Source organism: Protopterus annectens, chromosome 3.part1 (assembly GCF_019279795.1).
Source record: "Protopterus annectens isolate FY-2018-M chromosome 3.part1, PAN1.0, whole genome shotgun sequence".
In the NCBI taxonomy this organism is placed as follows: Eukaryota; Metazoa; Chordata; order Ceratodontiformes; family Protopteridae; genus Protopterus; species Protopterus annectens.
In genome coordinates, this window is record NC_056732.1 from 847,140,049 (window position 1) to 847,165,042 (window position 24,994).

General features: G+C 43.3%; 1 protein-coding gene across 3 annotated transcripts in view; it reads right to left on the reverse strand.

Moving 5' to 3' along the window:
• LOC122798298 (cytosolic non-specific dipeptidase-like) overlaps positions 1-24,994 on the reverse strand; it is a 670,350-nt gene that overhangs the window by 129,270 nt on the left and 516,086 nt on the right. The gene's annotated exons all lie outside the window — the stretch shown is intronic.

Here is a 24,994-nt window from a genome sequence, read left to right on the forward strand (position 1 = left end):
TGTGTGTGTGTGTGTGTGTGTGTGTGTGTGCGTGTGTGTCAGCTACTTGGGCAGGGACACGAAGCACTGGTTGGACAGAGGGGGTGCTAAAGGTTTTAGCTTGCCCACTAAGCCGAGATCTGGACCCTATAGCTGTGCCAGTGGGGAGTCTTATTGGGGACCTGGAGAGCAAGGGAGCGACCAGCCCCAGACTGACTCTGATCTCAGTGTGCTCTTAAGGGAAATTGCACTTTACTGTGTGTATTTGTCATCCTTTTCCTCAAATATGAGACGTCCTCTCTGGTGTTAGTGGTGAGGATTGAGGCTCCTTGATTGCTGGGCCAGGGCGCAGGTGTCACACTGGACTTGCAACAGATAACTAGATTTAGCATGTTAATGAGTAATCACTTTTGGAACACCACAAAAGCTTCCAAAAAAAAAAAAACACCATACATGTTGCAGATACAAATGACACCACTTGACCTATGTGAATCATAACAAATGTAACTGAAAAGTAGAATTCTCATTTGGTAGAATAAATCTGATGGGTGTAAAAAAGACAGCATGTGCACAAGTGAATACAATACTGACAATGCTCTTAAGGTCTTCCCTCAGCTAAAACGGTGTTACAACATATCATACTTTTTTTTTACATCCACTATCCACCACTTCTTTATTAATCCCTAAAATTGATTATTGTCTTCTCTTAATAACCATCCACTACAGCAAAAACACAAAAATGTACAGAGCAATAAAGAAATTTGAAAGTCCGCTCTACTTGCTGACCACAGAACTCACTATTTCTACTTCGTAGCCCAGGATAAGCTTATTTCTAAGCAGTGAAAGAGCAACCCTATTACTTGACTCACAGATCTATAAAATCATTAAACTAGAGCACTGCCACCCACAGAAATCCAAACTACACATCAGGCAACAAGGATATACACCAAGATGAACATGATGAAGCCCTTACATTGATCGGGAATCAACTCCCAGCAGAAACAAGGACCGCTACCATCAATATGTTCAAAAGCCAACTGAAAGATGTTTTACTTAAGGAATGTGCCTGCTCCTGTTTTAAAGAAAATGTACAAAATTCTAAACTTTAAAGCATAGATGCTCTTACACTGAGGTAGGTGAAGGTGGTTGCACCAGAAACGATCTTACTGCCAACATTAATTTTAATACAGTTTAAATGTTATCTTAAAAGGTAATTTTTGGTGTTATTTGCATAAGGGGAACAAACTATTCACATAACTAACTACGCATGCTATACATGCAATTATGCATGCTGAAATCGTATGCCCAGAGTATGAATGAACTGAAGGCACTTTACTGGCTTTTAGTGTGACATCCAAAAACAAAGGGAATAGGAGTGACTCAGTAAAAAGCTGTTTGGGATGAAGCACTGTTGCCGAGTCAGTGATCCATAGATATGCCCGTGGAACCTCCATTTCACCAATAAGTCTCCAAGGACTAACAAACCTACCGGACACCTAACCAATAGCTCTAATCCATTTCTACAAGTGACCTTCAACTCACCCTCAAATAAAAATGGAATTGTTCATTGAACACTTTTTTTCTTGCTTAAATTCAATATCTAGATGCAGTCTGAAATTAAACATAACATTTTTAAAATGGACAAATGAAGCAGCTTTTTTCTCATTTGTTAAATTGAACAACTCTCTCACATTAAATCTGATTAATAAAAACAATGAATACTCTGAATTTAGTACCATAATTAAGTTACAATAAAATACTGCTGTGTGTGGTCTGGCTTTCAAGCATTGTAGGTTTGAATGGGACAAGGGAGGTCACAAAAATATTGCTGCAGGCATAAAGCAGCAAACAGTGTGATCAGTGCTGAAGATGAAAATAAATTAACAGAAACAAGTCGTTACCACTATATCAAAATGATAAAAATGGCGAAACACATTTATCCCTCTCAAAATCAGAAATACTCCTCTTCTTCCACAAATTTCCTCCTGCAAATGTTACGTATATGATGGCTGAACAGATATTTTACCAGTAACTGCACTAATAGCAAGACCTCTCATTCCTTGTAATCTTCTTAAAGTGTCACTGCTTTTTACTGAATCTCCTGCACATTATTTTTTGTTAATGAAGCTGTACTGACAGTATGACACTACTGAACATAGCAAATGAACATTTCTATAAGTAAATGTGTAAAGTATTTGCAGTGTAAGGTACACTTCTGAATCTTGAAGGATTATGAAAACCATGTTCAATATCCCCCCCCCCTACTGGGTTTTGGACTAGTTGGTCTAAGGAGTTGGCATTAATGAAGAAGAAGAATCTTTATGCATACTTATTTGTGGTAGTACAGGTCCCCCAATTTGTGGTGAAGTCACCCAACAAAACAGTGTTGGGCTCTATAGTACAGTGTGTTAATTTGTTTAGATATGCCTCATGGTTTGCTGGGGTAATTGGAGAGGGTATGGTACTTCGCAGTGATGTGGTACTGGGTTTTGTTTACTGTGAAAATGATGTGACAGAGGCCCATGTCATTGTCCTGTGTTACGAGTCTGGGGGTAACATGATTTCTTAGTTGGTTAATAAACAAGTAGAGCAGGAAAAAAGACAACTGTTAAGACACATTATACCTTGTAATCAAATATGCATGCATCTTGTGTATTAGATTAGTTTTGCAAGAGTCCATGGGTGTGAATTTCTTTGTGAAAAGGTTTGCAGTGACAGAAACTGTCATTGAAAATTTCCATCCCCAGTACGCATTTTGCACCGAATTCTTTCAAAAAGAAGACCTATTTTTTGTCTGGGTTTGCCTTTCACATGTGAAATTGACTATATAGCCTTTGATGTCCCGTACCACACAGTGATCAGTGCGGTACAGAGAGGTTTGCTTGCTCCTGTGAAGTTTGACTTGCTCTGCTTTCAGAAACGCATGTTCTTGTACTCCCTTTCCAACATCAGCAAAAGACTTTGGCCATTTCTTTTCAATTTCTCCTTGAATGTAGTTTCTCACATTTCTCAGCCATGAAAAGAATTCTGATGAACTAACAGATGAACATGAAGCTTAACGGAGCCTTCCTTGTGCTAAGCAGTATTAAATTCCTGTAGCCTCTTAGCATTACAGACTGAATGAATCTTCATCTTACAGTCCTGACCATTTACCTGATGTTAACTGTCATGCAATGCATCTGTGGCTGTGGAGAAGTCATTTTCACATATTATATCCTGACATTTATTGACAGAAATATTTAAAGTGGGAACTTCTGAATGATGCTCCACTTGTCTGACTTCACTACCTCTCATTCCAAACACTGATTTTATTCAGCACAGAGACAACTTTATAAGATGAGGTAGAGGCCACTGGCTCAGCAACAAATAAACCAACTACTTACCCAACGCAGACTGGTTTATGGGATTACAGAAATTGATGCAGATATTCCCTCTCCGGTATCCATATCCATCATGACCCAAAGCAGAGTAATGTGTGGGATTACAGAAATCAATGCTGACCTTCCCTCTCTGGGCCTTTTGAGAACTCTGAATTTTGCTACACCGACATATACATATTTGACAAGAGATCATTTCAGCCTACTGCTGTAAATGTCTCCAGTCTGTATGTTACCAAGATATAGTCAGTTTCTACTATACAATAAGGCCTCTCAAATCTGAGAATCAGCACCTTTTACTGGTACAAAACCAAAATCTGCCAGCCTGCCAGCTTCTATATTCTTGTTTGGTAGCCAAAGCATGAAATGCCCTACCATTAACCATTAGAACCACTCAAAATCCTTATGCATTCAAAACCTCCCTAAGAAACAACTTATCTTCTATCTGGAATTGCACCTGCACCTTGTCTCCTTCTCTCAAAACCTGCCACCACCTTTGCTGACACTGACTTTCAAAATGTACTATGTATTAACGCCAAGTATTAGCCTTGCTATTTCTGTCAGCTTTTTGTGTGGAGCTTTTCTTCTGTGAAGCTTTTCTTACCCAGACATCCACAGAAAATGGGCTCATAATGGCCCAGTGGACTATTTTCTTTTTTTTTTTTTTTTTAATTTGACATTTGTTAACCGGGTTAGACTGACTGGGCAAAAAAAAACTTTTTCAGCAGAGATCCGAGGAGAAAAGCTCCAAAACATATATACAATAAGAAAGTAAAACTTATAAAAGTACAAAATACAAATAACAGAGCTTAACTCATTACATCTGAGTGACACCTCCAGGTGCATCTTACTGCTAACTCCCACTGATGCCTCCAGGCATCAAATCCCACCTGTTCACTTATGCATCAACAATCCCAAAATATGCCACTTACAAGGTTCTAAAAAGATCTCCTCTCAAAGCCAACACAATGGCAAACTCAACTATACCAATATTTTACAAATTTGTTGGTCTGGAGAGTTCCCATGTGAGTGGATACAAATAAGTTAATAGCGGCAATGACATATAGCCAACAGTTAAATCAAGGATAATAGCATTAGTATGAAGAAAGATTAAGAGGAGTGGGAAACTCAGTCTGGGGTACACCAAGAACAGAGCCATTTATTGGTAAGGTGTGTTTTTAGTGTTTAACTTTGGTTATATAGTAGTACTAGATGTGATATTAACAGGTAGAAAATTCCAGACCTTGGCAATATAATGAGAGTATGTGGATTCACCAGCACTACTGTGTGCTGCTGAAATCAGTAAGAGGGGCTTGCTGGAACGCATCATTCTGCTACAGGAATAAGGCTCTAATAGGCCTTGTAGTGATGGAGTTTTTGAAGAATGATAAAGTTTGTAAGCCATGCTATGCTGGGACAGATGTAAAAGTTGGGGAAGTTCTAACCAGTTTAATTTCTTTAGAGCAGAGCAGTGATGAGATCTGAAAGTAGTGTGTGCTGCATACCTAGCTATTTTATTGTAATGGGATTCTAGTTTTGCCAGTACAGTTTTCCTGAGGTTAATAAGGATAGGTGATGCATAAAGAAGAGTTGAGGTCAAATAAGTTCGGGCAATAGCTACTCCTGTTTTTTGTGAGATACTGCTTGTTCCTATATAGTGTACCTAATTTTTCTGGACTTTGAGAGATGTGGATGTCAAATCTCATATTAGTGTCTATTTCGACACCCAATAGTTTGGTGCGTGGAGAGGGAAAAACAGTAGTGTTACTTGTGGAAACAATGTAAAAAGATCCTGTGGATATAATAAGTTTATTGGAATGGACTAGCATGAGTTTTGTTTTATTGGGATTTGAAATTAAATGGGTGTTTGTTAGCCAGGTCTCTATTTTGAGAAAGGATGACTGAGTGAGTGCTTGTAGCTCTTGAAGGGTATTGGCAGCAGATATTACTATGGAATCAACAGCGTATTGGATAATTGTGGCCGAAGGGGCTGCGGAGTACAGATTGTTTATAAACATGGAGAAGAGTAGTGGGCCAAGAATAGACCTTTGGGAAACTCCTTGAGTGACTGGAAGTAGGGGAGATAGACTTTGGTGCAAACGTGCTGCTTGTTGTCTTCCAGTTAAGTAGCAGCTCTGGAACCATGTAAGAGTAGAATGTGATAAGGCCATGTCAGAGAGGGCATGTAAGAGTTTGTTGTGATCCACCATATCAAGAGCTTTTGATAAGATGGAGGAAACATACTTACCAACATTCCTGTGGTTAACTGCGTTTGTAAATAACAAAAGTGCAGTGGTGGTGCTGTGGTGTGAGCGGAAGCCGTTTTGTGTCTTGGTTAACAATTTGTTTGCAACTAGGTGGTCCATGATTTGATTATGAACAATTTTTTTCCAGTATTTTAGATAGTGGGGATGGAATTGCGATAGGGCGGTAGTTAGGTAATATAGTAGAATTGCCACCTTTGTGAAGTGGAGTGATGTATGAAGTCTTCCAGATGGTGGGAACATAATAGATCTGTTTATTAGACTGGCGACAGGATATGAAATTACTTCAGCAGATAGTTTTAGGAACTCAGGTGGTAAGTGGTCAGCAGCTAGAGAAGTGGGCTTTAGTTTCTTAAAGACTTTTTATAATAGTACTAATTGAGGCTGGTTGAAGAGAGAAAAGTACAGTTTTGTACCTGCCATAAATGTAGATGTTCGAGTGTAGACACTGCTGCAGTCATTGCACTTGGGTTATCCTGCCATCAAGAGGTCCCGCAGTCGGCCTGAGTTCCAAAGTCTTGGTCCGGCATCTGTTGCTGTCACCTCTTCCCTGACGTCAGTGCGACAGGGGTATATAAGATGCAGCCGACGCCATTTTCTTCAGTTTTTCTTGCCCCAGATGTCAGGTGCCCCCAAAAAGGTAGGCAATGCAAATTGCTAGTAAAATATATACATAATAAAAAAGCAAATAACCATTTTTAATTACCAGCAAATACTCCCTTTAGGAAATAAAGGTAGGAGACCTAGGTATGCACCAGAAAGTAAGAGGGGAAGGAGGGAGGGTAACCTGGACTGCAGCAGTGTATACACTCAAACATCTACATTTATGGTAGGTACAAAACTGTACTATGTTCATCATATGACACTGCTGCAGTCATTACACTTGGGTGGAATCCCAAAGCTGAGGTAGGGTGGATGGATCTATAAGGCATTATGGGTGGCTCTAAGGCCCTGCAGCAGCAGTGGCAAATCCTGCTCTCGATTTGGAATATAAAGGCAAATGGTAATGTTTGGTGAAGGTATGTACAGAACTCCATGTTGCTGCTTCTAAAATATCCTTGGTAGGCACTCCCCTGAGGTAGGCAGGTGAAGTGGCTGTTGCCCTGGTGGAGTGAGATCTAATGCTGCTAGGTACAGGTTTCCCATGGTGTGCATAGCAAAAACGTATACAGTGAGCTATCCACTTTGAAATAGTCTGCTTTGAAATGGCTTTACCCTGTGATCTTGCAGTGTATGCTACCAGTAATTGCTCAGATTTTCTGAAAGCTTTGGTTTTGTCCAAGTAGAAGCGTAATGGTCTTTGAATGTCCAAGGAATGTAGTAGTCTCTCCCCTTTGTTCTGTGGTTTTGGATAAAAGGTTGGCAAAGTGAATAGTTTGGTTTAGAGCCACACTTGATGCTACCTTTGGCATAAACATAGGGTTAGTTCTTAAGGATACCCTGTCCTGGTGGAAGATGAGGAAAGGTTCCACTGCCATTAGTGCCTGTAATTCTGAAACTCTTCTTGCTGATGTTATTGCCAGTAGCAGAGCAGTCTTCCAAGAGATGTATTTTAAATCTGCTGTGTTAGCTGGCTCAAAAGGAGGTAAAGTTAGTTTTTCCAAAACAAGGTTTAGGTCCCAAGTTGATATAGGTGCTCTATGGGGTGGTCTCATGTTTTTTGCCCCTCTAAGGTACTGTTTGAGCAAAGGATGAGAAAAAATTGGTGGATCCGTGTTGTAATGAGCAGAAATGGCTGAGGCGTGAATCTTGATGGATGAGAAGGAGAGGCCCTTGTCCAGCATCTCAAGTTAAGGATTGGAGAATCTGAGGAATGTTTGGGACAAGAGGGTCAAGGCTGTGTGCTTGGTTCCAGGCACATAATCTCTTCCATTTATCCGAGTAGGCTTTCCTGGTGCTAGGCCTTCTGGCCTCCAGAATGACATCCATAACAGCTTTGGAGAGAGGCAATGCTTGCTTGGTTAAGGAATTTTCCATGCAGCTAGATTTAAGGTCTTTAGCTGGCTGTGAAGTATCTGATTGTTGTGTTGTGTTAACAACTGTGGGATTTGAGGCAAAATCCAGGGTGGTTCTTGTGTTAAGTTCTTTAAGATTGGATACCAGTGCTGGCGTGGCCAGTCTGGTGCAATCAGGATCATCTTTGGCTCTTCCTGCCTGGCTTTTATGAGTAGCTTTGGGAGGAGAGCTAAAGGAGGGATAGCATATACTTGCAGGTTTTTCCAGCTGAATGAGAGGGCATCCACTTTCCATGCTTGTGGATGGTAGCTCCTTGTGCAGAATTTCTGTAGTTGGCAGTTCATTGGGGATGCAAACAGATCTATGTCTGGCTTCCCCCATTTTTGTGCTATCATTCTGAAAATTTGTGGACTCAACTGCCACTCGTGAGGATCCATGATGTTTCTGCTTAGGTCATCTGCCAGTGTGTTTTTCTCTCCTGGCAGGAATTGTGCCTGTAGATGAACTTGGTACTTTAAAGCTGTGTTCCACAAGGTCATGGCTTGTCTGCAGAGGAGGGAGGAGTGTGTTCCCCCTTGCTTGTTTATGTACCACATAACTATGGTGTTGTCGTTTTCAGTAGTTGTCCTGGATGTAGCAGGTCCTTGAAGGCTATAATTGCATTTTGTACAGCATCTCTTTTTGATTGATGTGGAGATGTCTTTGTTCTGTGGACCACTCGCCCTAAATACATTTTCCTGCCATGTGTGCTCCCCAGGCGTAATCCGATGCATCTGTTGTCAGTGTTTGCCTGGCTGTGGGTTGAGTAAAAGGCTGTCCCTTGTTGAGGTGACAAGCTTGAGCACACCACTGAAACTCCTGTTGAAGGCAAGGAATTAGTGGTATAACTGTTTCCAGACCTTGACAGTGTTGAGCCCATACACTCTTTAGGTACCATTGTAGTTTCCTCATATGCGATCTGGCATATGGAATTACTAGTATGCAGGATGCCATGTAGCCCAAGGCCTGCAGAATTTTTCTTGCAGGTAGTTGGGTCTTTGTTGCCATTAAATGAAAATATTGAGCCAGTTGTCCTTGCTTGTCTGGAGTGAGATAAGCCATCTGGGCCGTTGTGTTTAAGCTGGCACCCAGGAATATTATCTGTTGTGAGGGCACTAGTTTTGATTTCTTTTCGTTTACTGTGTACCCTAGGCAACTTAATAACTTTTTTACATACACCAGATGCTTTAGAAGAATGTCCTTGCTTGGATTAGGCAGTCGTCCAGGTATGGGTAAATTTGAATTCCTTTTTGCCTGCAAAATGCAATTACTGGTGCCAGGCACTTTGTGAAGACTCTGGGCGCAGTAGATAAGCCAAAGGGCAGTGCAGAGAACTGATAGTGCATTGAACCTGCTAGAAGTCTGAGGTATCTTCTGCAGTTTTGTCTGATAGGGACATGCAGGTATGCCTCTTTGAGCTCCAAAGTCACAAGCCAAGCTTTCTTGCCCAGCATGGGAAGAAGCTGCTGTAGTGTCAACATTTTGAATTTCGGAACATCCTGGTAAGTGTTCAGAGAAGAAAGGTCCAGAATGGGTCTCCAGGCTTTGTCTTTTCTGGGCAACAGGAAAGAGTCTTGAGTAAAATCCTTGGCCTTGCTCTTGTGGTGGTACCTTTTGAATAGCTCTCATATCGATGAGTGCTGTAATTTGTATTTGAACCACTGCCCATTGATTTGGTGGCAGATTTGTCATTCCTTTTAACCTTGGAAGAGTGTGGTAGTAGAACCTGTAACCTTGAGATATGATGTTGAGAACCCATTTGTCTTTGGTGATGCAATGCCAATTGTGATAGAAAAGAGCCAGTTTTCCTCCTAAGGGAGCTGCTAAGAGAGAGCTGGCAGGCAGCCATAGTGGGAAGTCATTGAGACTGTTTTTTATGAGGTTGGGGCCTGTCTTCCCCTTCTTTCTGGGCCAGTGTACCCCACTGTCGAGGTCTGTAAAGGCCTTGTGTCTGACCTCTACCTCTTGGACGTCTATATCTGCCCCTTTGAGGTCTGTCTGTGACTGGAAAGGACCAATTTTGTGTTGGCCAATTTCTGCTAAAACAAGGAGGTTGGACCTGTAAGAAACTTTGACCGTTTGCATAGATTTTGCCTTATCCTCCATCTTTTTTAATACCTCCTCTGCCTTGACTCTAAACACATCCCGCTGTAAAGGTGCATCCAGTAATTTGGCTTTAACATGATCTGGTAGCATATGTTCTTTTAACCAAGCATGCCTTCTAATGACAGAGCCTGTAACTGCTGCTCTACAGGAGGCCTCTAAGGAATCAAAACCACATTGCAAAGTGTGTTTTCCCACTTGTTCAGCTGCATGCAATAAATCCTGCATTTCTTTCAAATTAGGAGGATCAGTATCTGGAGGCATCTTTTGTTTCAACTGAGACATTAAAAATTGCTGATATTTTAGCATATGAAACTGGCAATTCAAGGCTCTCATGGCTGAAGTTGCAGATGTATAAACTTTCTTACCCCATCTGTCTAATGCTGTGGAATCTCTGTCAGAGGGGACTGGGATTTTAGCTGATGAGGCCTTAATCCCTTTGGGTCCCTGGGAAATAGTTTCAGGGTCTGCAACAGGGCTTTTGTATAGAAATTTGTGAGAGTCAGGGACTCTAATACCTATCTGGCTTAACTAGGGCTGGTGGTAAGGAGTCAGGGTTTAAGCTGGATTCAGTATATACATCATCCACAATATCTAACACAGGCAGAATTGCAAGGGGTCTGTGTTGAAGCAATAAGAGGAAATCCCTAAGCCTTTTCTTGGATTCTGAATAATCCTGGCCTTCCCAGTGGAAATGCTCCCTCATGGAATGTAAATTCTCCCCAAAGGAGTAGTCCTCAGGCGGAGAGGCTGATGGGATTGATTCCTCAGCATCTGAATCCTCATAAGGGGGTAAGGAATACCCTATGTCTGAGGATGAATCCGAGGAAATGGACACCTGGTCTGAAGATTCATAGTCTGCTTCTAGTCTGGGCCTTTTATCTGGAGGGGGTTGGGACCCTCTGATCAGGGTGATAAGGTCTTCGGCCATTTTAGCATTTGTTTCTTAGGCATGGAAACCTGCCCTGGAGATTGCTGTGTCTGTTTCCTTGCTTTTAAGGGGGGGGCTCAGATTTAACAGAGGGTTTAATAGTTAGTTGGGTAGGTCTGAAAACACCCTCTGTAGCTGTGGATTGTTCAGCTACTTCGGTCCCCTGTGTAGGATTAAGTTCGGTTATTTGAATAACTAGGGCATCCGAAGGCCCTGCTAGCTCCACGTGGGAGTCTGAGGTGGTCTGTGGTTCTGTAGAAGCGGTCGTCAGGGGCTGCATAGGCACCTCGCTGAAAACCGGAGAACTGGTGACCGGCCTAGAAGAGGCCTCAGTCGTCAATCTTGAGCCTCGGATGCCTGTCCTTATCCTTGCGCTTTTTATGGATATCAATAGTCGGAAGTTCCGACGGCATGGTGTAATTAAATTTTTTAACAAAATAAGGTCGGGCAAAATCAAACCGGCGTTTAATAGTGCGCTTGATAAACCTAGCACAAAACCGACAACCAGTGACGTTGTGGTCTAGGCCTAGGCATGGAATACAGTAGGAGTGGAAATCCTTATGAGGTATTTGCTTCCCACAAGAAATACAATTAACTTTTACTGACATCGGTCTGAGACAAGAAAAAGTTTCACCAACGGGGTACTTAGCTTTTTTGAAGACTTCGGTTCTGGATTCGGAAAGAAAATCTCAGGAGTCGGCCGACTGGCACTGGCGAACTGCTTCTGCTTCGGGCACCACACGGCAAGAAAGACTGAAGAAAATGGCATCGGCTGCAGCTTATATACCCCTGTCGCACTGACGTCAGGGAAGAGGTGACAGCAACCGACGCCGGACCAAAACTTTGGAACTCAGGCCGACTGTGGGACCGCCTGACAGCAGGATAACCCAAGTCTAATGACTGCAGCAGTGTCACACGATGAACATCTGTATTAGTTTTGTTGGGGGTAAAAGTTTTTGAAGTGACAGTAGGGGTCTGGCTATTAGAGAGATGTAGAAAGTACAGTTGTGTACACTTACGAGTGTCTTCACTGTTGCAGTCATGACTGTAGGGTTCTCCCGTGCCAGCAGGCGGTCCTCGGTCGGCCAGAATCCCAAAGTCTGGGTCCGGCGTCGGCTGCTCAGCCATGCTCCCTGATGTCAGAGCGCCAGGAGTACAAAGCTGGCAGCTGACGCCATGTTCTCCAGTTTTTCTTGCCCCAGATGTCAGGTGTTTCAAAATGAGTAAAATCCCATACCCTTTGCAAATACACTTCAGGAGAAGGGTGAAGAAGGGAACCACACAAAAGAAAAAATAAGAGGGGACAGGAGGGAGGGTAACCCAGACTGCAACAGTGAAGACACTCGAACATCTACATTTATGGTAAGTGTACACAACTGTACTATGTTCATCGTGTTTCACTGTTGCAGTCATGACTGTAGGGTTGAATCCCAAAGCAGAAGGAAAGGGAGGTGGTCATAGAGTAGAGGGGGTGGCTAAAAGGCCCTGCAAGACTGCAGAAGCAAAGCCTGTCCTAGACTTAGAGTAGAGAGGTAGATTGTAGTGCTTAGAAAAAGTATGCACTGAACTCCAAGTTGCAGCTTCCAAAATGTCCTTGGTAGGAACTCACCTGAGAAAGGCAGCTGAAGTGGCAGCAGCTCTGGTAGAGTGAGTCCTTATACTCCTTGGGATTTGCTTTCCATGGTGTGAATAACAAAATCTGATTCCATGAGCAATCCATTTAGAAATGGTCTGTTTTGAAATGGCTTTACCTTGGGAACTTGAAGCATAAGAAAAGTACAGTTGTGTACACCTACCATAAATGTAGATGCTCGAGTGTCTTCACTGTTGCAGTCATAACTGTAGGGTGCTCCTGCCGGCAGGCAGCCCGAGGTCGGCCAGAAACCCAAAGTCTGGGTCTGGCGTCGGCTGTACAAGCTAGTACCCTAACGTCAGTACGCTCTGGTACATAGCCCTCAGCCGACACCATCTTCTCCAGCCTTTCTTGCCCTAGATGTCAGAAGTCCCAATAAATCAGAAATGAATCCAACAAGGAAACACAAATACACCACAAATAAGAGAAAAGAGGGATAGGAGGGAGGAAACCCGACTGCAACAGTGAAGACACTCGAACATCTACATTTATGGTAGGTGTACACAACTGTACTATGTTCTTCGTGTTTCACTGTTGCAGTCATAACTGTAGGGTGGAATCCCAAAGCAGTGAAAAGGGGAGGAGGCTTAGACAGAAGAAGGGGCAGCAAGAAGACCCTGCAAAACAGCAGAGGCAAAGCCTGCCCTGGTCTTAGAATACAGAGGGAGATTGTAGTGCTTGGAAAATGTATGCACAGAACACCAAGTGGCAGCTTCCAAGATATCCTTGGTAGGAACTCCTCTGAGAAAAGCTGCAGAAGTGGCAGCTGCTCTAGTAGAATGACTTCTCACAGTACCTGGAAACTTGTTTCCCATGATGAGTGTAACAAAATCTGATTCCATAAGCAATCCATTTGGAAATAGTTTGTTTTGAAATAGCTTTTCCAAGAGAACTGGAGGCAAAAGAAACAAACAATTGATTAGATTTTCTGAACTCTTTAGTCCTGTCCAGGTAAAATCGCAACTGTCTGTGCACATCCAATGAATGCAAAATCCTTTCCCCTTTATTTTGAGGATTAAGAAAGAAAGTAGGAAGGTGAATTGTCTGATTTAAAGCCACTTTCGAAATCACCTTAGGCATGAAAGTAGGATTAGTCCTCAGAGATACTCTGTCCTGGTGGAAAATAAGGTATGGTTCCACAGCCATGAGAGCTTGCAACTCTGAGACCCTTCTGGCAGAAGTCAATGCTAACAAAAGAACCGTCTTCCAAGATAAAAACTTAATATCTGAAGATGCAGCAGGCTCAAAAGGAGGCAAAGTAAGTTTTTCTAAAACATAATTAAAATCCCAAGCAGGAACAGGAGGGGTCCTGGGAGGTCTTAAATTTTTGGCCCCTCTCAAGAATTGTCTCACCAAAGGATGAGAAAAAACAGGAGGATCAGAATTGAAATGAGCAGAAATAGCAGAAGCATGAATCTTAATGGAAGAAAAGGAAAGTCCTTTAGACAAAAGATCCGAAAGATAAAGCAAAATAGAAGAGAGATCAGGCACCAGAGGGTCCGAGCCTCGGTCCTGCATCCAAATACAAAACCTCTTCCATTTAGAGGCATAGGATTTCCTAGTGCTAGGCCGTCTAGCTTCTAGAAGAACATCCAAAACTTGTTTGGGAAGGCTAGAAGAAATCAAATTCCTTTGAAGAGCCAAGTTACCAGGCAAAGGGTCTTGAGGTTGGGATGTAGTAACCGACCCTGATGCTGGGACAGAAGAGAAGGGTTCAGAGGGAGAATCCAAGGAGGCTCCAAGAACAGGTGCTTTAAAGTGGGATACCAAAACTGTCGAGGCCAATTTGGAGCAATCAAGATGAGGAACTTGGGCTTGTCCTGTTTTATCTTCAGTAATACCCGAGGTAGTAGAGGAAGAGGAGGGAAGGCATATCCCGAAAGTCTTCTCCCGCTGAAGGACAGGGCATCCACTTTCCAAGCTGTTTTGTGGAAGGACCTGGTGCAAAAACGAGGCAGCTGATGATTGAGATGGGATGCAAACAGATCTATCTGGGGACATCCCCAAACTGCAGTAATCCTGTTGAATAAGTTGGTGTCTAGCATCCATTCGTGAGGATCTGAAATGTTTCTGCTCAGGCTGTCTGCTAAGAGATTCTGTTCTCCTGGAATGAATTGAGCCTGGAGATGTAGATTCAGATTTAGAGCTGTGTCCCATAAAGCCATAGCTAGTCTGCAAAGGGGGTACGAATGAGAACCCCCCTGCTTGTTTATGTACCACATGACTGTGGTGTTGTCTGTGCGAATTTGCGAATTAGCAGAGGCCCTGGTTGCAAAAAGTTCTTGAAGGCTAGAAGAGCATTTTGAACTGCCAACATTTCCTTCAGATTGATGTGCCAGTGAAGATGGTCCTTTGTCCAGGTTCCCTGCTGGCAATTGTCTAGAAAGTGTGCTCCCCAAGCATAATCCGAGGTGTCTGTGGTTATGATTTGAGAAGGCTGAGGTAGACGAAAAGGCTTTCCTTCGTTTAAAGCACACACCCTGGACCACCAGAGGAACTCCTTCTGGAGGCAGGGGATCAGAGGAATCAGAATGTCCAGATCGTGGTAATGCTGTGACCATACACTTTTCAGATACCATTGAAGCTTTCTCATATGAAGCCTTGCATTTGGAATCAACAGAATGCAGGAAGCCATGTAGCCCAGAGCCTGCAGGAATTTCCTTGCAGTGAGCTGAGATAGAGTTGCCAAGGTGTTGAAAATTGTAGCCAGCTGTGATTGTTTTTCTGGAGTGAGGAAGGCCCTTTGTAAGTTCAGATTTAAGAGGGCTCCCAAGAACACCATTTGTTGAGAAGGGATCAAATGTGACTTTTTTGTGTTCACTGAGAATCCCAGAAGGAAGAGAAGACGTTGAACAAATTCCAGATGTTGAAGTAGAAGATCCTTGCTGTCTGCCTGAATAAGGCAGTCATCCAAATAGGGGTAAATCTGAATCCCCTGAAGTCTGCAATAAGCCACTACTGGTGCCAGGCACTTGGTAAAGACTCTGGGCGCAGTAGATAAACCAAAGGGCAGTGCAGAGAATTGAAAGTGTCTCGAACCTGCCTTGAATCTGAGGAATTTCCTGCATTCCTGCCTGATGGGAATGTGTAAGTAGGCTTCCTTTAAGTCCAATGTTACCATCCAGGCGTCCTGAGAGAGCATTGGAATTAGTTGCTGCAGAGTAAGCATCTTGAATTTTGGAATTTCCAAAAAGGTGTTTAACACAGGAAGGTCCAGAATAGGTCTCCATGAGCTTTGTTTTCTTGGAACCAGAAACAGTCTTGAATAAAAACCTTTTCCCCTCTCTGAGAGTGGAACAGGCTCTATGGCTCTCATGGCCAGAGGAGCATCCACTTGATTTAAGGCCTCTGACCATTGATGTTTTGGCAGATCTGGCCAACCGTGAGCCCTTGGCAGAGTATGAAAGTGGAATTTGTAGCCTTTTAAAATCACGTCCAATACCCATCCGTCCTGGGTAATATGAGTCCAATTTCTGTATAAAAAAGAGACAGTTTTCCTCCGAGAGGGGCATCCAGGTGAAGGGGTCCTGAAGCCCAACCGAGAGAGTCATTGAGTTTGTTTTCTTTGAGATTGAGATCTGTCTTCTCCCATTCTTGGTGAACAAGCAGTCCATTGTCTAGATCTGTAAGAGGCCTGAGCTTGACCACGACCTCTGGAGCATCTATATCTTCCCCTTTGAGGCCTGTCAGACGTGGGAAAGGACCAATTTTTGGAGGGCCAATTCCTGGAAAATCTAGGAGGCTGAACCTGCAAGAAATCTTTTACAGTTTGCATAGATTTTGCCTTTTCTTCCATCTTTTTAATAACCTCCTCAGCTTTAGATCCAAAAAGAACATCGTGTTGAACAGGGGCATCTAATAACTTAGCCTTAACCTGTTCAGGTAAACTTTGTTCACGAAGCCAGGCATGTCTCCTGATAACAGTGACAGAGGCTGCAGCCCTGCAAGAAGCATCCAAGGCATCAAAACCACAATGCAAACTATGTTTGTTCACTTGTTCAGTAGCATGCAATACATCCTGAAGTTCCTTATCCTCTGCACATGCAGGAAGGGAAGCAAGCTTTTGCTTTAAAACAGACAAAAGAAATTGCTGATACTTAAACATATGAAACTGGCAATTTAAAGCCCTTACAGACAGGGTAGCAGAAGTATATACCTTTTTTCCCCACCTGTCTAAAGCACGAGAATCCTTCTCAGAGGAATAGGATTCTTAGAAGTAGCAACCTTAGCAGCCTTAGAGCCCTGAGAAATAGTTTCAGGATCCAGAAGGGTTCTTAAATAAGAATAAATGAGAGTCAGGAACCCTATAAAACCTATCAGGCTTAGAAGGAGCAGGAGGCATGGAATCAGGATTCAAATTAGCCTCAGAAAAAGCATCATCCACAATGTCAAGAACAGGAGGGATAGATAAAGGCCTATGTTGAGGAAGAAGAAGGAATTCTCTAAGCCTCTTCTTGGAAGCAGAATACTCCTGACCTTCCCAATGAAAATGTTCCCTCATCTCATGTAAGGTTTCCCCAAAAGAGAAATCTTCAGGCGGAGAGGCAGAGGGCAAAGAGTCCTCAGCATCCGAATCCTCATAAGGAGGAAAAGAATACTCCTGATCAGAGGAAGAGACAGAAGATACAGAAGCCTGGTCAGAGGAATCCAGAGTAACATCCTGTCGAGGACTTTTTTCAGGTGGGGGGTGAGAACCCCTAATCATGGTTAAGTAAATCTTCAGCCATCTTTAATAATTGCTTCTGTGTCCTGGGAGTAGATTCAGAAAGTAGCTTGGGCCGGAACTTTAGACTTAACAGGAGTCTATGTATTTCGCCTTTGAAATAGTGATGTGAGTAGGCCTGAAAACCCCCTCAGAAGCCGGTACCTGCACAGCGGTTCTGGACCCATCTGAGGGAGCGACGTCCAAAGGTCCTGCAGCAGTTAAAATAGTAGGCCTTGATGGCTCCCCATGGGAGTCCGTATCGGCCATCGGTTCAGAAGCGGCGGACGACAGGGGCTGCAAAAGCACCTCACTGATGACAGCCGAACCGGACGCTGGCTCCAGCTGCAACGAGTCCTGTTTGGACCTCGGAGGCCTGTCTTTGTCTTTGCACTTCTTTTGAATTCCGGTAGTGTCCGACAACATTCTATAATTGAAGCGTCTGCCAAAATAATTTAGAGCCCAATCGTACCTGCGCTTGATAGTATGAGAATTGAACCTGGCACAGAACCGACAACAAGAAACGTCGTGGTCAGGGCCTAAGCAAGGTAGACGGTAAGAGTGGAAATCTTTATGAGGTATTTGTTTCCCACACGATATACAATTATTAACTTTTTCTGACATTGGAGGAACAAGAAAAAGATTCCCCAACGGGGTACTTAGCTTTGAGAAGAGAAGTAAGAACTTCGGACCGACAACAACAAAATACGCTGTTCGAAAATCGCCAACCAACGACTTGCGAGCTGCTTTCCACCACACGGCAAGAAAGACTGGAGAAGATGGCGTCGGCTGAGGGCTATGTACCAGAGCGTACTGACGTCAGGGTACTAGCTTGTACAGCCGACGCTGGACCCAGACTTTGGGATTCTGGCCGACCTCGGGCTGCCTGCCGGCAGGAGCACCCTACAGTTATGACTGCAACAGTGAAACACGAAGAACATCAAACAATTGCTCTGATTTCCTGCTGTCCTTGGTTCTGTCCAGGTAAAAACGTAGTTGTCTGTGTACATCCAAGGAATGCAAGATCCTTTCCCCCCTATTTTGAGGACTGGGGAAAAAAGTTGGCAGGTGAATAGTTTGGTTTAAAGCCACTTTGGAAACCACCTTAGGCATGAAAGTAGGATTAGTCCTTAAAGACTCCCTGTCTTGGTGAAAAATAATATAAAGTTCCACAGCCATGAGAGCTTGCAACTCCGAAACTCTCCTGGCAGAGGTCAGAGCTAACAGGATGGCTGTCTTCCAAGATAAAAACTTGATGTCAGATGTGGCAGCAGGCTCAAAAGGAGGTAAGGTGAGTTTTTCCAAAACATAGTGGAGATCTAGGGGGCCTTAAGTTCTTAGCTCCTCTGAGAAACGGTCTCATGAGCTGGTGGGAAAAGATTGGAGGGTCTGTATTATAATGAGCAGAAATAGAAGAGGCATGTATCTTTATGGAAGAAAAAGAAAGACCCTTATGTAAGAGGTCTGAAAGATAAAGTAAAATCAGAGGAATGTTAGGAATAAGAGGATCCGAATCCTGAGCCTGCATCCAGGTGCAAAATCTTTTCCATTTTCCTGCATAAGATTTTCTAGTGCTAGGACGTCTGGCTTCTAAAATGACATCCATAACCTGCTTGGGTAGGAGAGAATGAATCATAGACCCTGGATTAACCAGGCAGCCAGGCTGAGAGTTTGACATGGGAGTGCAGAACTTGACCCTGGTGTTGGGACAGAAGGTTCGGAGTCTGAGGTAAAACCCAAGGGGGCTCCAGAGAAAGGTTCTTCAGAGTTGGGTACCAAAACTGTCGAGGCCAATTTGGGGCCAGTAATATTATCATCTTGGGCTTGTCTTGTTTGATCTTTAATAACACCTGTGGAAGAAGAGGTAGAGGCGGGAAGGCATACCCAGAGAGGTTTCCAACTGAATGATAGTGCATCCACTTTCCAAGCTAGTTCGTGGAATGTCCTTGTGCAAAAATCTGCAGTTGATGATTGAGGTGGGATGCAAAGAGGTCTATGTGAGGACATCCCCAGACTGCTGTAGCCATCTTGAATATTTCGGTGTCCAGCATCCATTCGTGAGGATCTGACAGGTTCCTGCTCAGACTGTCTGCCAGGATGTTTTGCTTCCCTGGTAGAAACTGAGCTTGAAGGTCCAGTTTGTAAGCTAGAGCTGTGTTCCATAGATTCATGGCTAGTCTGCAAAGGGGATAGGAATGTGATCCCCCTTGCTTGTTTATGTACCACATAACTGTGGTGTTGTCTGTTCGTATCAGTAGTTGTCCTAGTTGTAGAAGATTCCTGAAGGCCAATAGAGCGTTCTGAACGGCTAACATTTCCTTTAAATTGATATGCAGGTGCTTCTGATCCTTTGTCCAAAGGCCCTGCAGGCAGTTGCCCTGCAAATGGGCTCCCCATGCATAATCCGAGGCGTCCGTGGTTAGTATCTGACTGGCTGGAGGCAGACTGAAGGCCTTCCCTTTGTTTTGAGTACATGCCTTGGACCACCAAAGGAATTCCTTTTGAAGGCAAGGCAGGACGGTGATCTGTATGTCTAAACTGTGGCAATGCTGAGACCATACACTTTTTAGGTACCACTGTATTTTCCTCATATGTAGTCTTGCATATGGTACGAGAAGGCTGCAGGAGGCCATATAACCCAAAGCCTGCAGGAATTTCCTTGCAGATAGCGGAGTTAATGATGCCAAGGTTTTGAAAGTTGAAGCCAGCTGTAATTGTTTTTCGTATGTCAGAAATGCCATCTGGGTTGTTGTGTTTAGAAGAGCACCCAGAAAAGTTATCTGTTGTGAGGGTGTCAAATTTGACTTTTTTATGTTTACAGTGAATCCCAGGAACTTGAGAAGTTTCTGAACAAATTCTAGATGCTGGAGTAAGACATCCTTGCTGTCTGCCTGAATAAGACAGTCATCCAGAGAAGGGTAAATTTGAATTCCCTTGAGTCTGCAATAAGCTACTACTGGAGCCAGGCATTTGGTGAAGACCCTGGGCGCAGTAGACAATCCAAAGGGCAGCGCAGAGAATTGATAGTGCCTCGATCCGGCCTTGAACCGGAGGTATTTTCTGCACTCCTGCCTGATGGGAATGTGTAAATAAGCCTCCTTTAAATCCAAAGTTACCATCCATGCATTTTTGGTCAGCATTGGAAGTAGCTGCTGTAGAGTAAGCATCTTGAATTTGGTATCTCGAGAAGTGTTCAAGACTGATAGATCCAGAATGGGTCTCCATGAATTTTGCTTTCTGGGAACTAGAAAGAGCCTTGAGTAAAAACCTTGTCCCATTTCTGAAAGTGGAACCAGTTCTATGGCTTTCATAGCCAAGAGGGCTTCCACCTGGTTTAAGGCCTCTAACCATTGATGTTTTGGTAGATCCGGCCATCCGCTTGGTCTTGGTAGGGTATGAAAATGGAATTTGTAACCTCTTGAAACCACATCCAGAACCCACTTGTCTTGGGTTATGTGAGTCCAATTTAGGTGAAAAAGACAAAGTTTTCCTCTGAGAGGGGCTTCCAGGCAAGAAGTTCCTGTAGCCCAACAGGGGGAGTCATTGAGCATGTTTTCTATGAGCTTGCGACCTGTCCTCTCCTCCCCTAGGGGTGGAAGCAGTCCACTGTCTTGGTCTATAAGAGGCTTGCGTTTGGGGCCTTCCTTGGGAGCGTCTGTATCTACCCCTCTGAGGCCTGTCTGAATTGGGAAAGGACCAATTTTTAGTAGGCCAATTCCTACTAAATCTGGGTGGCTATACTTGTAAGAAATCCTTAACCGTTTGCATGGATTTTGCCTTGTCCTCCCATCTTCTTTATCACCTCTTCAGCCTTTGATCCAAACAAAACATTATGTTGAACAGGAGCATCCAATAACTTAGCTTTTACTTGATCTGGAAAGTTTTGTTCCTTTAACCAAGCATGCCATCTAATGACTGTGCCAGAGGCAGCAGCCCTACAAGATGCCTCCAAGGCATCAAAACCACAGTGTAAACCATGCTTCCCAACTTGTTCAGTGGCACGCATTAAATCATGTAATTCCTTATCATCTGCACAAGCAGAAATGGTAGTCAGCTTTTGTTCCAAAACAGACAGAAGAAATTGCTGGTATTTCAGCATATGAAATTGGCAGTTTAAAACCCTAATAGATAAAGTTGCAGAAGTGTACACTTTTTTGCCCCATCTTTCTAAAGATCTGGAATCCTTCTCAGTGGGAATGGGGTTTTTAGCAGTAGCGGCCTTAACCCCCTTAGGGCCCTGAGAAATGGTTTCAGGATCAGCAGTAGGATTCTTGTATAAAAACTGGTGGGAATCAGGAACCCTATAATATCTGTCTGGCCTAACAGGAGCTGGAGGAAAAGAGTCAGGAGTTAAGTTAGCCTCCGAAAAAGCATAATCCACAATATCCAAAATGGGAGGGATAGCCAGGGGTCTATGTTGGGGAGGAAGAAGAAAATCCCTAAGTCTCTTCTTAGATTCCGAGTACTCCTGTCCTTCCCAATGAAAGTGTTCCCTCATTTCATGTAAAGTTTCCCCAAAAGAAAAATCCTCAGGGGGAGAAGCTGAAGGAATGGATTCCTCAGAATCAGAATCCTCATAAGGAGGGAAAGAATAATCCTGGTCAGAATAAGAAACTGAAGAAACAGAAGCCTGATCAGAGGAGTCACAATACAATTCCTGCCTTGGCCTTTTATCTGGAGGGGGATGTGAACCCCTAATCATAGTAAGTAAGTCCTCCGCCATCTTAAGTAATTGTTTCTGAGACTTGGGTCAGAAGAGGCCTGGGCTGTAGTCTTTGATTTAGAAGGAGTCTTTGCCTTTGTCTTTGGCTTTGCCTTTATCAGAAGCTGAGCAGGCCTGAAAACCCCTTCGGAAGCCGGTACCTGCACAGCGGCTCCGGGCCCATCCGAAGGAGCACTGTCCGAAGGTCCTGCAACTGAAATATTCAAAGGCCTAGTTGGCTCCTCGTGGGAGTCCGTTTTAGCCATCGGTTCCGAAATGGCCGATGACAGAGGCTGCAAAAGCGCCTCACTGATGACTGCCGAACCTGAAGCTGGCTCTGCTTGTAAAATATCGTCTGATTTGGACCTCGGAGGCCTGTCTTTATCCTTGCGTCATTTGTGAACTCCGGTAGCTGGAAGCGTGTCCGATGACATTTTGTAATTAAAACGCCTACCGAAGTAATGAAATGCAAAATCGTACCTTCATTTAATAGTACGTTGATTAAATCTAGCACAAAACCGACAACTAGCTACGTCGTGGTCAGGGCCTAAGCAAGGAATACAGTAAGAATGAAAATCCTTATGAGGTATTTGCTTCCCACATGAAATACAATTATTAACTTTTTCTGACATCGGACTGGAGCAAGAAAAAAGTTTCCCCAATGGGGTACTTAGATTTGAGTAGGAGAAGAAAGTCTTCGGACTGAAGCACGTTTAGAAAAAATTGTCAGGAGTCAGCCGACCGGCACTTGAGAACTGCTATCACCGCATGCAAAGAAAGACTGGAGAACATGGCGTTGGCTGCCAGCTTTGTACTCCTGGCACTCTGACGTCAGGGTGCATGGCTGAGCAGCCGACGCCGGACCCAAACTTTGTGATTCCGGCCGACCGAGGGCTGCCTGCCGGCAGGGGAGAACCATACAGTCATGACTGCAACAGTGAAACACGATGAACATCAGTTTCTGTGAAGTAGGTGTTAAACTGTGTAACTATACAGTCAGAGGTATATTTTGTAGTGGGAGGGGTTGTACCAGCTTTTACAGGTCGGAGAATGTTGTTAATTGCAGTCCAGAATTTTTTTGGGGGGGGGGGGTTGTGGTGTTTAGATTGCATTTTAGAGTAATAGTGTATTTTATCCGGTTTTATTTGCTTTTTAGCTTTGTTTCTTAGTTCACAGTAAGACTGCATTGTAACTTGGGGTTTTGTTTTTTGCCAGTGTACCCAAGCTTTATGAACTGCGCTGGTGGTGCTGCGGTAGCATCGTCACCTCACAGTAATATGTCATCATGTTCGATTCCCAGCTAAAGCGTCTTCTGTGTGGAGACATGCGTGAATGGGCGTACCTTCGTTGAAGGTTGTGCGTCAGGGCTGGCAACTCGGCATTTAAAAATCTACTGCCAATCATTAGCAGACCGGAGTTCCGCTGTGGCGACCCCTAACCGGGAAAAGCCAAAAGACACAACAACCACCCAAGCTTTATCTCTTGCTTTTAGCAGCAAACCTGGTTTCTTTACTTAACTATTGAGCAAAGTTTGATTTAATTCTAATGGTCATGGGAGGGCATGTTCATCTAGGATAGATAAGAAGGTGCTTGTGAAGTAATTAGTGACAGCATCTAGGGGCAGTAAAGTAAGAAAGAAAGCCCATTCTCTCATACAGAAACATTCAGTCCCTAACACAGCTGAATCCCAGCTCAGCCTCTCTTCACAGATTTGCTTTGCTCACTTCTTTCATTCCCACACTTCCATTATTTACATCCTGTTACAGCTACAACATATGCATATGCTCCACAAACTACAGGTCTGCGCCATTAATGTGCAGCTTCCTGTGTGTCCAAGATACAGGGTTTAATTCTTTCCATCTTCACTTCCCTACTCTTGTCACTTTGAGCATGTCAATCAGACAGTGCTCCCTGTTCACCCAAGAAAAGGGACAATTGTGCCGAGTGGGCTTACATTGTCAACAAATACTTAAAAAAAAAAATAAATAAATAAAATAAAAAAATTAAGCCAACTACAAAATATTTTACTAAACATTCTGAAGAACTCTGTAATGCCAGATGTTTATTGTCATTATGTGGTATGCTTTCCCGAACTTTCCACACTCATACAATTGCTTCTAACAACGCTGTACTACTCAAACCCTGTCTTATGCATGTAAAAATGTTCTCAAGCATTACTCACTAATAAAAACAAAATGTTACTTTATAGGTTCATAGGTTCATAGGTTCATACTAGGCTATCTGCCCGAGGGCATTTACAAGCCTAGCCCATCGTTTTGTGGCTTACGCCACCCCTTTAGTATGGGGAACTATACCCATTATTTTGCTGTGCCTCTGTCGAGCAGTGACACTGAGGTTATCCCTGGGGTATATCTGTGATCTCCCATCCATTGGTCAAGATTTCTCTTGAACAAGGCCAGCGAGGTGCTCTGCCTCACATGTACCGGGATTTTGTTCCACAGCATAGGGAGTCTTTGGGTGATGAATCTATCCCTCCAGCACGTCCTATTAATAGCCGTGTCAAGGTTTAAGTCTCCCGCCCTTGTGGCTCTGATGGATCTAGATTTTTTGAGGTGAAGCATATTCATCAAATCCAAACTCTCATCACACATTATAACCTACCAAACAGTTTAACTGCTAACATTACTTGTGAGGAGCAAGTGCATATGATCAGTCTCCTAGATCTAATGCTCAGTAACTATTATATTATGTATAAATCTTACTGACCAGGTAGTGGCATTTTTTTTCTTTCTTCAAGACCTTTCTGTGATTTGCTCAACCAAGCAGCGAGTTGATAAGTCAACAAAATAAGACAACAGCATACATTAGCAAATAATCAAATGTTATCTACTTCATATCACTGAACGTGAATGACAAACAACACTACAAGACATCATTCCAACTTTTTCATTGCTGCAGGAAAGATATCCATCTAAAAGTTATCTTAACACAGCACCATACTGTAATCAATTTAGACTAGAGTAAAATTCTGAGCCAAACCTATTTCTCAACTTTTGTCAGCCTGCAAAATGTGTAATGAAGTCAACATTTCTCAACTAAATTTCATAAAATAAAGGAAAGCCATTATTTCCAGATAGTGCAAGTCATTTATTGGTAGGAAAGCTATTGCACGTTTCTATTTTTAACAGGGAAAGTGAACTTGGTCATTCTCTCACCCTTTTCAACCACAACCCCAGAACATAAAGACAAGGATACACTAACATAGTCTACAGTGGCTCTATCACAGGATCGATGCCCAACATTCTCAGGATCTGGGGCTCAATTCTAACTTCCAGTCAAAATCTGTA